Source organism: Scyliorhinus torazame, chromosome 23 (genome assembly GCF_047496885.1).
Source record: "Scyliorhinus torazame isolate Kashiwa2021f chromosome 23, sScyTor2.1, whole genome shotgun sequence".
In the NCBI taxonomy this organism is placed as follows: Eukaryota; Metazoa; Chordata; class Chondrichthyes; order Carcharhiniformes; family Scyliorhinidae; genus Scyliorhinus; species Scyliorhinus torazame.
Genome location: NC_092729.1, coordinates 24,734,887 through 24,749,600, shown reverse-complemented (window position 1 = coordinate 24,749,600; position 14,714 = coordinate 24,734,887). Strand labels below are relative to the sequence as shown.

General features: G+C 45.6%; 1 long non-coding RNA gene across 1 annotated transcript; it reads right to left on the bottom strand.

Moving 5' to 3' along the window:
• Positions 1 to 1,665: 1,665 nt before the first annotated feature.
• LOC140399716 (uncharacterized) lies at positions 1,666 to 13,774 on the bottom strand. The gene is made up of 3 exons (XR_011937808.1): positions 13,705 to 13,774; positions 2,185 to 2,220; positions 1,666 to 1,690 (listed from the first exon to the last, which is right to left on the bottom strand). It is a non-coding gene; the product is annotated as an uncharacterized lncRNA (long non-coding RNA).
• Positions 13,775 to 14,714: the final 940 nt, after the last annotated feature.

Below are 14,714 nucleotides of genomic sequence, written 5' to 3'. Positions count from 1 at the left end.
TCCTATTCCCTCATCTCGTTCGCCTTTGAACTGACTCAGAACGGTAAAACAGGACAAGGCTTTCGGAAGAGGTATGATATGATATAATGATAAAGAACTGTTAGACAATTGGGGTCGCCATGGCGGCACACTAGTTGGCACAGTGGGTCAGCGCTGCCTCTTAGCTCATGGGATCCGTGTTCAATTACAGACTTTGGGTCACTGACTGTGTGGTGTTTGCACTTTCTCCCGTGTCTGCGTAGGTTTCATTCGGATGCTCCGAACTCCTCCCCTCAACTACCCGAACAGTCAACTAGAAAATCAGATAGGAACCGGAGAACATTGGGCTGTATTCCCCACCGACAAGATGCTTCGTTTTGCCTGCAGCACCGGGGTTTCCCCGACGGCGTGGGTTTGCCCTTCAATGGGAAACCCTATTGACCAACCGGCGTAACGGATTACCCGACGCAGAGTGACCTCTCCCATCTGCTGCCAATCGCTTGTCAGTCGATTTTGAGATCACCCTTTTTGTATCCACTCCAGCAATTTTAAAGTTCGTTTTGTTTTCAACCGTGCCTCTAATTCACCACAACATAGTTTAAGTTAAAATTTTCAGACAGGGAAATGTGGAAAACCTTTCCAGCAGAGATATAACTGGTGTAAACTTATACATTTGGCAACGATCTAAAAACGTGTTGTCAAGGTTTTTATGGTCTCAGAGAATCATAGATTTTACAGTGCTGAAGGACCCCATTCGGTCCAGAGAGTCTGCACCGACCCTTGTAAAGAGCGCACTACCTAACCTCACAACTCCGCCTTGTCCACTGAACCCAGGAACCCCACCTCACCTTTGTGGACACTAAGGGCAATTTAGCATGGCCAATGCACCTAACCTGCACATCTTTGGACTGTGGGAGGAAACCGGAGCACCCGGAGGAAACCCATTCTTCAATTTAATCCGTAGGAACCGATTCTGCGTTCAACGGGACACATTACTTCAAACACTCTGCTGCGAATTTCATTGCCAGCAGGAGGTGCGCACCTGAGCAGTTAGCCGAGAGTGCTGAACGGGACAGATCCTGGCAATCTGCTGACACTGTTTCTCGCTGCTTGTAATGCAATGCAGAACAATTAGGCAGATGGAGTATTGTTCCCCCGAGAAATAATACTGATTATTCAATTTTAAAAACGAGCATTTGATGAGGAATCTGAACGTTTACTTCCTTGTTGGCCGACAAGAGACCGACATTAGCCTGGAAAAATATAACAAAAATATTTGAAGTGGCTAGCTTGGCAGACCAATGTCCAAAGGCCAAAGTGAATCCCATTGATATTCGCTTTGGGGGAAACCGATCTGATACTTTCAGAGCAATCGGCAGTTGATGTAATGGCACAGGCGGACTCAGGTTTGGTATCATACCTCCAATGTGTATCTGAACGGGATCGCTCTCATCTGAATGTATCCATCCGTTCTTCTTCCAAGTCTGACATCGGCAAATATACTTTCCTGCCCTGCCTACAGAGAAGGAATGATCTAAATATGTCTTGCATTGTATTTTCTTAAAGTCCTTATGATCAACATCTTGCCCATTGTGAAAATATTCGATCCGTGTGGCAGGACAGTCGCACCGGCAACTCAAAGTTATTTTCTCTCCGGTAATAAACTTCCGAAAAGCTGGATACACAGTCACGACTGGTTTCCGTAAACGATCTGGAATAAAAACAAAACGCATTTAAAACAATGTATGTGCAGAAACTAATGTCTGCAGATCGCATTAACCGACTTCCACAATCACAGTAGCGAGATGCGATTCCTCAATGAAATAACATAGAAGTCGATATTTAGCAGGTTCGGTGTTTAATGTTCCAATAAATCTAGTGCGCCGAAATAAACGTGCATTTTAAAATCAATTGTACCCACATGCGGAATGGCTCTTTGAAGATTCAGAGAACAGAGTGTGCCAGTGTAACTGCTGTAATGTTAAACCTCACAGCCCCCACACGGTGACTGGTGGGAATTGTGCCGAATACAATTGACAAACTTTTGAGAAGCCGTGATTGTCATTCCAAAAATTAAAGGTGATTGGTTGGGAGAAGTAGAAACATAAGAGAACAAAGGTGCAGAGTAAAGTCCGCATCAGACATTCTGTGTAAACCAGATCCACATGATTGAAAATCAATTCCTTTTATGCTCGTGTCACTCACCTGCTTCGACATCCCCGACCAGCTCACCGACTTCAACTGTAAAAAGCAGAGTTACACAATTACGGGAAAAATAATGAAATTGAATAAAACGTTCCTGAACATATTCCAATTCGAACAAGTCTCTGATACCGGAGAATAAAATATACAGTTATCAACAGATAGGCAACATGGGTGTGATGAATGGATATATAATACAGAGTTATGGATAGAGAGACAATATAGAATGCGGAATACAGGGTTAACGGTAGGGTTCTTGGGAATGTGGAGGCGCAGAGAGGTCTTGGGATCTATGTTCATAGATCTTTGAAAGTTTCCACTCAAGTTGATAGAGCTGTGAAGAAGGCCTATGGTGGGCTGGCGTTCATTAGCAGAGTGATTGAATTTAAGAGCCGCGAGGTGATGATGCAGCTGTACAAATCCTTGGTAAGGCCACATTTGGAGTACTGTGTGCAGTTCTGTTCGCCTCATTTTAGAAAGGATGTGGAATCTTTGGAAACGGTGTAAATGAGATTTGCCATGATGTTGCCTGGAATGGAGAGTAGGTCTTACGAGAAAAGGTTGAGGGTGCTCGGCCTTTTCTCATTAGAACGGAAGAGGATGAGGGGCGACTTGATAGAAGTTTATGAGCTGATCAGGGGAATAGATAGAGTAGACTGTCAGAGACTTTTCCCCCGGGTAGAACAAACCATTACAAGGGACATAAATTTAAGGTGAATGGTGGAAGATAGAGGGGGGGGGTGTCAGAGGTAGGTTCTTTACCCAGAGAGTAGTGGCGGCATGGAATGCACTGCCTGTAGAAGTAGTTGAGTCGGAAACATTAGGGACCTTCAAGCGGCTATTGGGTAGGTACATGGATTACGGTAGAGTGATGGGGTGTAGATTAATTAGTTCTTAATCTAGGACAAAGGTTCGGCGCAACATAGTCGGCATAAGGGCCTGTTCTGTACTGTATTTTTCTATGTTCTATGTTCTATGTTCTGTAGAGTTATGGATAGAGAGACAATATAATGTTATGGATAGTGAGACAATGTAAAGTAATGGATAGAGAGATAATATGAAGTTATGAATAGAGAGACAATACAAAGTTCTCGACGGAGAGACAATATGAAGGTATGGATAGAGAAACAATATAAAGTTATGGATAGAGATACACAATTTAATGTTATGGATAGAGAGACAATATAGAGTCATGGATAGAGAAACAATATAAAGTTATGGATAGAGAGACAATATAAAGTTATGGATAGAGAGACAATATGAAGTGAAGGATAGAGAGACAATATAATGTTCTGGACAGAGAGACAATATGAAGTTATGGATAGAGAGGCAATATAAAGTTATGGATAGAGAGACACAATATAATGCTATGGATAGAGAGACAATATAGAGTTATGGATAGAGAGACAATATGAAGTTATGGATAGCGAGACAGTATAAAGTTATGGATCGAGAGACAATATACATTTATGGATAGAGAGACAATATAGAATGCTGGCTAGGTAGGTGCGGTGAGGGAGGGCAGAGGTTATTGGAGTGAGGCGTCCTGTGGGGGAGGTCCAGGGTACTGGAATCAGGTGTGGTGGCGTGTGGTGTGGGGAGAGGCAAAGGGGGCTGTAGTGAGGGATATGTGTCGGAGGCGGGGTCTTGGATTGAGGTGGGGAGGCGTGACGGGGAAGCAGAACGTGTATGGGTGAGGTGGGGGAGTCACAGCGAATTGCAATGAGCTAGGGTGTGATGGTGAAGCGGAGGGTAAATGGGTGACGCGGGGTGAGTTGGACGGCAAAGGGTGTTGGAGTCAGGTGGGGTGCGAAAGAGAGAGTTGGAGTAAGGTAGGGTGAGAAAGAGTGCGTTGGAGTATGGTGGATGTGCTGAGGGGAGGCAGAGGGTATTGGAGTCAGGTAGTGTGAGAAAGAGTGCTTTGAGTAAGGTGGGTGTGCTGAGGGGAGACAGAGGGTGTTGGAATGAGTTGAAGTATGGGGAGGCAGAGGGTGTAGAGAGGAAGCGGAGTGTAGTGTGCGAAGGCACGGTGTGTGGTGAAGTGAGTGATGGAGCCAGAGGGTGTTGGGGTGAGGCGGGGTGGGACGGAGAGGGACATGGCATTCTGGCAAGGGCGATGCCATTCAGAAATAACGTTTTAAAAGTAAAATTTCTGTCTGGTGAACGGGTGGCATAATGGTTTGAAAGTTGTGCACCTCGTGATCCACAGATTTTCAAGTTGAGCAGGAAAAGGTGGATGAGACATAACGCGAGTGAAACAGGTTGCGAGGATAGATAGAGCCCGGTGGCAACTGTGTTGCTATTCTCCCTCCTTGCCTCACAACAGGGTGGGTCAGGGTCCATTGAAAGAGGTGTGTGGAGGTTCTAACTGAGAGAAACGGAGAAAGTCCACAATGACCCCCAATCCACCTCCCTCCCCTCTCTCATGCTATGGAACGTGTTACTGCAACATGTGGCAAGCCTTGGCTGACCGAATATCCTTCATCCAATCATCGTTCATATCGACGGAGCCTCTGGTGAGGTCCCCAAGATAATGCATTCTCCTTATTTTCCTTATCTCTATTGGCGACAGTAGCATAGCACTCAGTATTGAGGGATTACTCTGTTGAACAGTTCATTGACCACTTGGATTCGCCACAGACGCGTAGATGTTCGGAGTGGTCGTCAGGTAAAACACAAGGAAACACGACTAATCGAACACCAATTTGGTGCATGAACATATTGTACAGCAAGCTTCTGGGTGGCTGTATCTGACACTCCCTTCAAATGTTTCTCTGAATAATATTTACTCGTCCCATCCCTGATGAGATCTGCCTCTAAGGGGCTGTTTAGCACAGGTCTAAATCAATGGCTTCGAAAGCAGACCAAGGTATGCCAGCAGCACGGTTCAATTCCCGAACCAGCCTCCCCGAACAGGCGCCGGTATGTGGCGACTCGGTCTTTTCACAGTAACTTCATTTGAAGCCTACTTGTGACAATAAGTCATTTTAATTTCATTTCAATTAGCGCTCATTGTACCATGGGACAGATATTCTTCCGTTTGCTACTTGCTCATGAACGAGCAACAGCTCCGTATATGATTACGAGCGAAATAAGACGATTTCGGATTGTAACACGTTTAGATAACACATCCCGCACAGTGCTGCGTACTCCATTTCCATTCCAAACATGGACTGTTTGGGTCAAGTTTGCACGGTCTCCCCGTGTCTGCGTGGGTTTTATTCTGATGCTCCGGGTTCCACCCACTTCCAAAGATGTGGGGCGTAGGTTGATTGGCCAATGCGGATGGCAAAAAGATCTGCACGGTTGCTGGACTGGCCATGTTAAATTTGTCGCTCAGTGTCCATAGATTTGCATGTTAAGTGAGTTGGCCGTGATAACTTCTTCTTTCATGTCTAAAGATGTGGCGATTAGGTGGATTGGCCATGCTAAATTACACCTTGGTGTTCAAAATGTTATGTGGTGTTACGGATAAATGGTGTGGTCCTCGGGAGGGTGCTATGTCGGAGTGTCGTGCAGACATGATGAGCCAATCATTCTGGTGCACTTCCTTCTGCACTGTAGGAACTCTGTGATTTCTATAATATTCCCAGCCAGTTCAGTATTTCGGAATTGAAACTAGAATTGAAAATTCACTCAGCAGTGGAAGCCAATTCTGTCGGCCGACGAATAGTCCTAATTATTTCAGCCAATTGCTTCATCCATAAATGGAACGCACGAGAGGAAGGCTGAGATCAATAACGCTTTGATCTCGCCCTCTCTTTTTTCCGAAAAACAGACAATCTCAGAACCCATTTCTGTCCTGTTTCTCATCCCTGGAGTTGCCTTGACCCTAGTCCAACAGATTAATTTGCCAGACAGAACATGTTGTTTTCTCATATATGTTCCTGATGCCCCGGAACAGTGCATTTGATCCTCCAATGCTGCGCCGATCATGATGCCTATCTAAACTAAAACCTGCTGCAATTCAGAGGTACCTTGCCATCTATTCCCATCCTTTTTGTTTATTTTTCAAGATACCTATTAAACGTTCACCACCTCCTCGGGCACCGCGTTCCAGGCAATCACCACAGTCTGAAAAAAACCTTGATCACACATCTACTCTAAACTTTCCTATTCACACCTTAAACGTCTGCTGCCTCGTTCTTGACTTTTACACCCAAAGAAAAAGCACATGACTATCCACTCTGTCCATGCCACTTGCAATTTTGTAGATTTCTATCAGGTTGCCCCTCAACCTCTGTCGTTCCAGTGAAAACAACCCGAGTTGACCCTACCTCTCCTCACAGCTGACACGCTCCAGACCATGCAACATCCTGGTACATCTCCTCTGTATCCTCTCCTGCTGATAAGGATAGGAAGGGGTGTTGGATACCAACCATTCCTCAAGAAGAGCCATGGAGCAGCAGGATTGATTAGGATTGATAGCTACATCCCTGATATTGGATATCAAAAAATTCAAGATGCTCTGAGTGCCTTTGTTGTGATTTTATTGTTTAATTATGCATGCATCTTATCTGTTAATTGTGCTCATATAATGTGCATGATGTACCCTTAATCGATAGTCACGATTGGACATAGATAACCAGTAAGGAATTACTTGTGTGTGCTAATTTCTTGTCATGGAATCTGAAAGCCGTTCAGAGGCTGGTGTGGAAGAAATGGATTTGAATTCATGGGACATTGGCAACAGTACTGGAGAAGAGAGGACCTGTTCTGTTGGGACGGTCTTCATCTGAATCATGCTGGGACCAGAGTCCTGGCGAACCGTATAATTAGGGCTGTAGATAGGGTTTAAACTTAATAGTGGGGGAAGGGGGGTTCAATTTCATGGAGAATTGGAAAAGCAAAGTTATATGAGGGGGTAGAAGGGCAGGTTAATTATGCGGACTTTCAACTAGTTAAATGAACCGAGGCTCAGGAGAGTTTAGTTAAGTTTCCCGAACACGTAATAGACCAGAGATTATAGAAAATGGCAGAAAGCTAACCTCAGGAAGAGCAAAAAAAGGTGACAAGTGTGAGAAGGGAGGTGGTCAATGCAGGATTGAGGGCGTTGTGCGTAAATGCGTGCAGCATACGGAACAAGGAAAATTAGCTTGTCACGCGCATTGACATTGGCCGGTACGATGCTGTGGGCATCACAGAGACGGGGTTGCAAGGGGATCAAGGCTGGGATCTAAAGGATATGGATCCTATCGAAAGGACAGGTGGATGGGCAAATGGTTGAATTGTTCGTAAGGAATGAAGATAAATCGACAGCAAGAAGCGATGTAGGATAAGAATGCATAGAAACTCTGCGGGATTGAGGAATTACAAAGGTAAAAAGGTCCTGATGGGAGTTATGTACAGTTCCCCTAGCAGTGATCAGATTGTGGGACAGAAAGTAAATCAGGAGATCGAAAAGGCAATATGATATGAATCACGGGGTACTTCAATATGCGAGTGTATTTTGAAAATCATGTTGGTAATGGGTCCCAAGAAAAGGAATTTGTGGAATGTCGAGAACATGCTTTTTTGGAGCAACTTGTGACAGAGCCAATTCTGGATTTGGTGATGTGTAATGAGGCAAACTTGATTAGGGAACTTAAGGCGAAGGTACCCTGAGGGAGAAGTGACCACATATTTTCACTAGAGTTTGAGAGGGAGAAGCTGCAATCAAATCTAACGCTTTCCCAATGAAATAAGGGTAACGACAAAGACATGAGAGAGGAATTGGCCAGAGTTGAGTCTCTACAGAAATTCATTCCAAGGAGAAGTAAACCTGCTCAGGGGAGGGCGAGGCACTAGTGGCAGACGAGGCATTCAGGGACATAATAAAAGCAAAAGAAAAAGCACAGAAAGTGGCGAGGATTAGTGAGAAGCCAGAGGATTGTCAGCCTTTAAAAGCGAGCAGAGGACAACTAAAAAAGCAAAAGGTGAGAGAAGATGAAATATATGTGCAAGCTAGCTAGTGATATAAACACGATAGCTAGGATTGTTTTTCAATATAGAACATAGAACTGTACAGCCCAGTACAGGGTTTTCGGCCCACGATGTTGTGCCGAACTAGTCTGAAACTAAGATCAAATCAACCTACTCCCAATCATTCTAGTGCACTCCAAAGGCCTATCCAATAACCGCTTGAAAGCTCCTGAAGTGTCCGGCTCCACTACCATATCTGGGAATGCGTTCCAAGCCCCAACCACACTCTGAGTAAAGAAGTTACCTCTGAAATCCCTCCGATATCTTCCACCATGAACCTGAAAGTTATGCCCCCTTGTAACAGCTATAATCCACCGAGGACAAAGTCGCAGAACGTCCACTCTATGTATCCCTCTCATCGCCTCATACATCTCAATTAAGTCACCTCTCATCCTCCTTCTCTCCCATGAGAAAAACCCTCGCACCTTCAACCTGTCCTCATAAGACCTACCCTCCAATCCCGGCAGCATCCTGGTAAATCTCCTTTGCACCCTTTCCACTGCTTCCACATCCTTCCTATAATGATGTGACCAGAACTGCACACAATACTCTAAATGTGGTCTCCAACGTCTTGCACAGTTGCAGGATAACCTCGCTGCTGTAAAACTCAATCCCCCCGTTAATAAATGCTAACACACTATTAGCTTTCTTCACGGGTCTATCCACTTGGGTGGCAACTTTCAGAGATCTATGGACATGACTTGCGAGATCTCTCTGCTCCTCTACATTCTACAGAAACCTGTGTGAACCCTATAATCCACATTCAAATTTATCCTACCAAAATAAATCATCTCATATTTATCTGGTTTAAACTCGATCTGCCGCTTTTCAGCACATCTCTGCATCCGAGCAATGTCTCTTTGCAGCCTACAACAGCCCTCGACATTATCCACTACTCCACTAATCTTGGTGTCATCAGAGAATTTACTAACCCAACCTTCAACTCCATCATCCAATTCATTGATAAAAATCATAAATCGCAGAATACCCAGCACTGATCCCTGTGGTACACAGCTGGTGACTGGGCTCCAGGATGAAAATGTACCGTCTACTACCACCCTCTGTCTTCTATGTGATAGCCAGTTACTGACCCAATCGGCCAAATTTCCCTCTATGCCATGCCTCCTTACTTTCTGCATGAGCCGACCATGGGGCACCTTATCAAACGCCTTACAAAAATCCATGCATCGACGTCAACTGCTGTACCTTCATCTATGTACACAGTTTCCTTCTCAAAGAATACAATCAAACTTGTGAGGCAAGACGTACCCCTCACAAATGATCTTGAACGCTATCTCACAGGACCCTTTCCAATAATTTACCTATGACCGAAGTGAGACTAACCGGCCTATAATTCCCAGGGTTATACCTATTCCCTTTCTTGAACGAGGAGACAGCAGTCGCCTCTCTCCAGTCTCATGGCACTATTCCTGTAGTGAGGAATTCACTATTCCTGACAGTGAGGACATAACGATCAAAGCCAAAGGCTCTGCAATCTCATCCCTCGCCTTCCAAAGAATCCAAGGGTATATCCCATCAGGCCCAGGGGTCTTATCTAACCTCAGGCTTCTCAACATTTCTGACACATCTTCCTTCCGAATACCTACGTCCTCCAGCCTGGCTGCCTGTATCGCAATATCCTCCTCAACAACATGGCCCCTCTCCTTTGTGAACACTGAAGAAAAGTATTCATTTAGGGCCTCTCCTGTATCTGCAGACTCCATGCACACGTTCCCACTTTTGTCCGTGACCGGCCCTAACATCACCTTGGTCCTGCGGCAAGTAGCCATGCCCCCTCCTAGCTCCCGTAAGCCCTTTCTTGAGCTCCTTCCTAGCTATCTTGTATCCCTCGAGTGAACTCACTGAACCTTGTTTTCTCATCCTTACGTCCTTCTTCCTCTTGACAAGACATTCAACCTCTTTTGTAAACCATGGATCCCTCACTCGACCATTTCCTCCCTGCCTGACAGGGACATACATATCAAGGACACGCATTATTTGCTCCTGACAGGTGGGATATGACATGAATAAGTGTGCAAGTATGCAGTTGGGTAGGAAATGAACAGAAAGGCAGAGCAAGTGCCAGGCAACATCCATTTCCTTCAAATAAGGACCTAACACCTGCCCCCAGTGACTGTACCGGTTCACGAACAGCATCACCTTCTGAAGGGCAACGGGGCATTGGTGTGTGCAGTCCGCAATTGGCAACGAAAATGCCATTTTGCCCTTTAATTTACGAGGATTTGAGGACAGAAATGAAGATGCCTTGCTGCAATGCGATACAGACGTGTTGAGTCTGCATCGGGAGTATTGTGCACAGTGTTTGTCTCCGTTCCTAAGGAACTTCAGATGTGCCTTAAAGCATACATCAAGTTAATTCCAGGGATGGCGGAACTCGCCAGTGAGGAGCGATTGAGGTAACTGAGCCTGTTACCTCTACTGTTTCGAAGCAAAGGGGTAATTGGAACTTATAAAACTATTACAGGGCAGGACAGATTTTATAATCCCTTCCCCACACTCCCCACATCCTGCCATGGCTGTTGAATCTACAATCAAGAATCACAGACTCAGAATAAGGAGCAGTCTGAAATTATCATAGATTATCATAGAATTTACAATGCAGAAGGAGGCCATTGGCCCATCGAATCTGCACCGGCTCTTGCAAATTGTGATGAGGGATGTTGGGGGACTTAAGATTAGAGCTTCCTAATCATGCCCCCAACAGTAAAGACAAAATTGCTAAATGAACAGCAAATAGCAGTCGCCCCGCGTACGTGCCAAATGGAACTCTCGCGGAAACCATTGCCCATTCGCACAAATAAAATCATCTAACCAATACCTTTGCTTCGTGATCGATTGGCTCAAAGACCTATTTTTCCATATCCTCTGTCTCCCTGTATAACTATTTGGGTAAAAAGTCAGCTTGTGACTTTTATTGCCCTTTGACCTCCTCAGATGCAGAGCGAACAACTTCCCCAGAGAACAATAATTGGAGGGATCCAATATTTTGGACAGCAAGTTGCTCGGTAACGACGGGAAACAAAATAGAGAAGTAGGTGATGCAGAGACACTTTGCAGTTCAGGAAGCATCTGTAGACAGACTACAAAATTACTGTATTTCTCGCTGAATTCAATCATATCCGGAGAATGGAAGATATAAACAACTCCTAATATAGAACCATAGAATCCCGACAGCGCAGGAGGAGGCACTTCGGCCCAGCTCGACTAACACCGACCGTTACAAATACCCTCCCAGGCCCAGTCCACCGCCCTATAATTCCCACGCAACCCCCATAACCCTTCCTAACCTGCAAGTTAAGGGGCAAGTTAGCATAGCCAATCCACCAAACCTTCACATCTTCCGGCTGTAGAAGGAAACCCGAGCACCCGGAGGAAACACACGCAGCCCACTGTGCCACCATGCCATAAAGTATATATGAGTTCGGAGAATTAATGTTCTGTTTTGTAATTGTCTCACTTAGCCTCCCTGATCATTACCACCTTCCTTGCTCCGTCCATCCCTCTTCGCCCCCTCCCACCTGCCTGTTCTCTTCCAAAATACGTGTTCGTTCATTCGAAGCAACTGAGTAATTTTATCTCCTGGGGTCAAATTGGACATGCCTGTGTTCGTACACGTCCCATAGGTCCCATCCTCTCAAATCACCAGCTACGGATTTAGATCCACACCGTGCCCCAACATGCTGTGGCAACGCCTGCCTCCTATATCAGTCCCTCTTGCTCAACATTGTCCATTTCCATTTGGTAATGAATGCTGTCACAGGTACTATCGAACAGTACAGTTTATCCTCACTGTTTTTATTAATCGTCTTTCACGCCTGACCTCATCTGAGCTGAATATAATTCATCGTCTCCAGACGTCAATGTTAACTCCGTCTCCAAACTTTCTGTTATCATCATTTCTAGTTTGCATTGAGTTCGGCAGAATCAGAGAATCCCTGCGCTGCAGAAGGCCATTCGGTTCATCTGCAATTCAATCTCTGGAATTCAACCTCCTCAGTCCCAATCCCTACTCCCTGCCCCCATTACCCTATTTAACCTTCGGACAATAAGGGGCAATTTAGCAGGACCTGGTCTGCACATTTCTGGACTGTAAATGTATCCTTTAGATATTTTGTTTCTATTTTCATTTCAGGGGTGGCATGTGGCACAGTGGTTAGCATGGCTGCCTCACACTGTCAGGCACCCGGATTCAATTTCAGCCTCGGGTCACTGTTTGTGTGGACTCTGCACGTTCTCCCCGTGACTGCGTGGGTTTCCTCCGGGTGCTCCGGTTTCCTCCCACAGTCCAAAGATTTGCAGGGTCGGTGCTATGGCCAAGCTAAAGTGTGCCTTATTGTCGAAAAATGTGCAGGTTGGGTGGATTGGCTAGTGTAGAATTACCCCTTAGTGTTTAGGGACGTGCAGGGCAGATAACAGGTAGAGGACGGGGGAATGGGTTTGGGTAGGGCGCAGTTTCAGAGGGTCGGTGCAGACTGGATGGGATAAATGGCCTCCTTCTATTCTGTTGGAATGTTACGTTTCTATTCTCTGGATCTACATTCCCAATTTAATCCATTCAGCCCGTCCCTTTCAAGTATGTTGAGGTTTCAGAAGCGGGACACATCGTCCTCCCGTTTTCCACTTTCAGATACCCAAACTCAAATATTCAAATTCCTCGGGGGACACATCACCAAAAACCTGTCCTAGTATTGCCACGTCGATGCTACCACCAAGAAAGCACAACTGCGCCTATACTTCCTCAGGAAACGAAGGACATTTGGCGTGTCCACATTAACTCTTACCAACATTTACAGATGCATCATAGAAAGCATCCTATCGGGCTGCATCACAGCCTGGTATGGCAACTGCTCGGCCCAGGACCGCAAGAAACGTCAGAGAAGCGTGAACACCGCCCAGTCCATCACACTAACCTGCCTCCCATCCAGTGACACCATGTACACCTCCCGATGCGTGGGGAAAGCGGGCAGCATAATCAACGATCCCTCCCACCTGACTTACCCACTCTTCCAACTTCTTCCATCGGACAGGAGATACAGAAGTCTGAGAACACGCACGAACAGACTCAAAAAAAGCTTCTTCCCCGCTGTTACCAGACTCCTAAATGACCCTTTTATGGACTGACCTCATTAACACCACACCCTGTATGCTTCACCCGATGCCGGTGTTATGTAGTTCCATTGTGTACCTTGTGTTGTCCTACTATGTATTTCCCTTTATTTCCTTTTCTTTTCATGTAGTTAATGATCTGTTGAGCTGCTCGCAGGAAAATACCTTTCACTGTACCTCGGTACACGTGACAATAAACAGAATCCAAATCCAATGCAAACAACTCATTCCATTCCGGCTTTTCCTTTTTTTGCAAATTCCTTCGATTTCAAAAATGCAAATCATATAAATTTGAGTCTCAATATGTAAAGTGTTGATATAGCTGGCTACACACTGCACATCCATTTCCTCAATTTCAGCACTTTGTTATTTACATGTTGAACCTCTTTTCCTCGATGCAGCTAATTCAGGAATAATCTAGGAAGCCATACTCACGGATCCACAGCAGAACTGACAAAGTAAACATTTTCCTTTTCCCAAGGAGATTCGTATCAATGTTTAGAAAGGCCAAAATAGATGTTCACCTTCTTCCTTGTCTTTGTGACTGGGCTGGAGATAAGGGAAGTACACAGTTTGTTGGTTCAGTAACACATCTTACAACACAGGATGTTACTAACTGCAGAACGGTAAACATGAGTCAAGCTACCAGGAAAGGGCTGAAGAACCTGAATTGTCAGCACCTAAGTGTTACAAAATATGTGTTCCTCATGATATATATTTCAGTTGATGGCATTGCATACAAATGAGATCGAGGTGTCTGACAATCAGTGTCTTTGAGCATTGCTATGGAATTGTAATTCAACGTGCCACGTTGTAGACTCAATGGTGGCCACAGGAATTCCCATCTCTTCCCCTTCAAGTAATCTCCTGCAACTACTGAATTCCTCGCCTGGTGCCGCTTTCGTCTGTGAGGCCATTCCCATCGATAGTATCTGTGCAATCTCAGGCAAGCGACCACTCGGAAGCCTATTTGGCTGGAGAAACGTTCAGTTTTATTTTGGTTACTATACATCCCTCCCATTCCCCAATGGGTCTCCCGCGCCCAGCCCACATGGGCCGGGTTATTTATATTCCAGATGTCCCAGGAAACTGTTATTAGATCCCCCCCCCCTAACAGCTGGGTCGCTGTGATCCAGTTAACGCCACAGGGACACAGACGTCACAGAGTTATGGGACTCTTGTAGGATAACAACACCCCCCGCCCCCACGTCCAACACCTCGTCAATTTCGACAGAAGGCGCGAAATTCATTGCTACATTTGACAAGTGCTCCAGGCCCGAAGGGGTGAAATGGACCCGGAAGCGTCGTTTCTGGGTGATTCGTCAGCCTTTATTCCAGCGATCACTCCTGAACCTGCGGCGATGTCTGTGGGCAGAAACGTCAATGTCCGACTCCTGGTCAAAGTGGTCCAAATCCCATATTGCAGAGTCCCAAAGTGCGGTCGC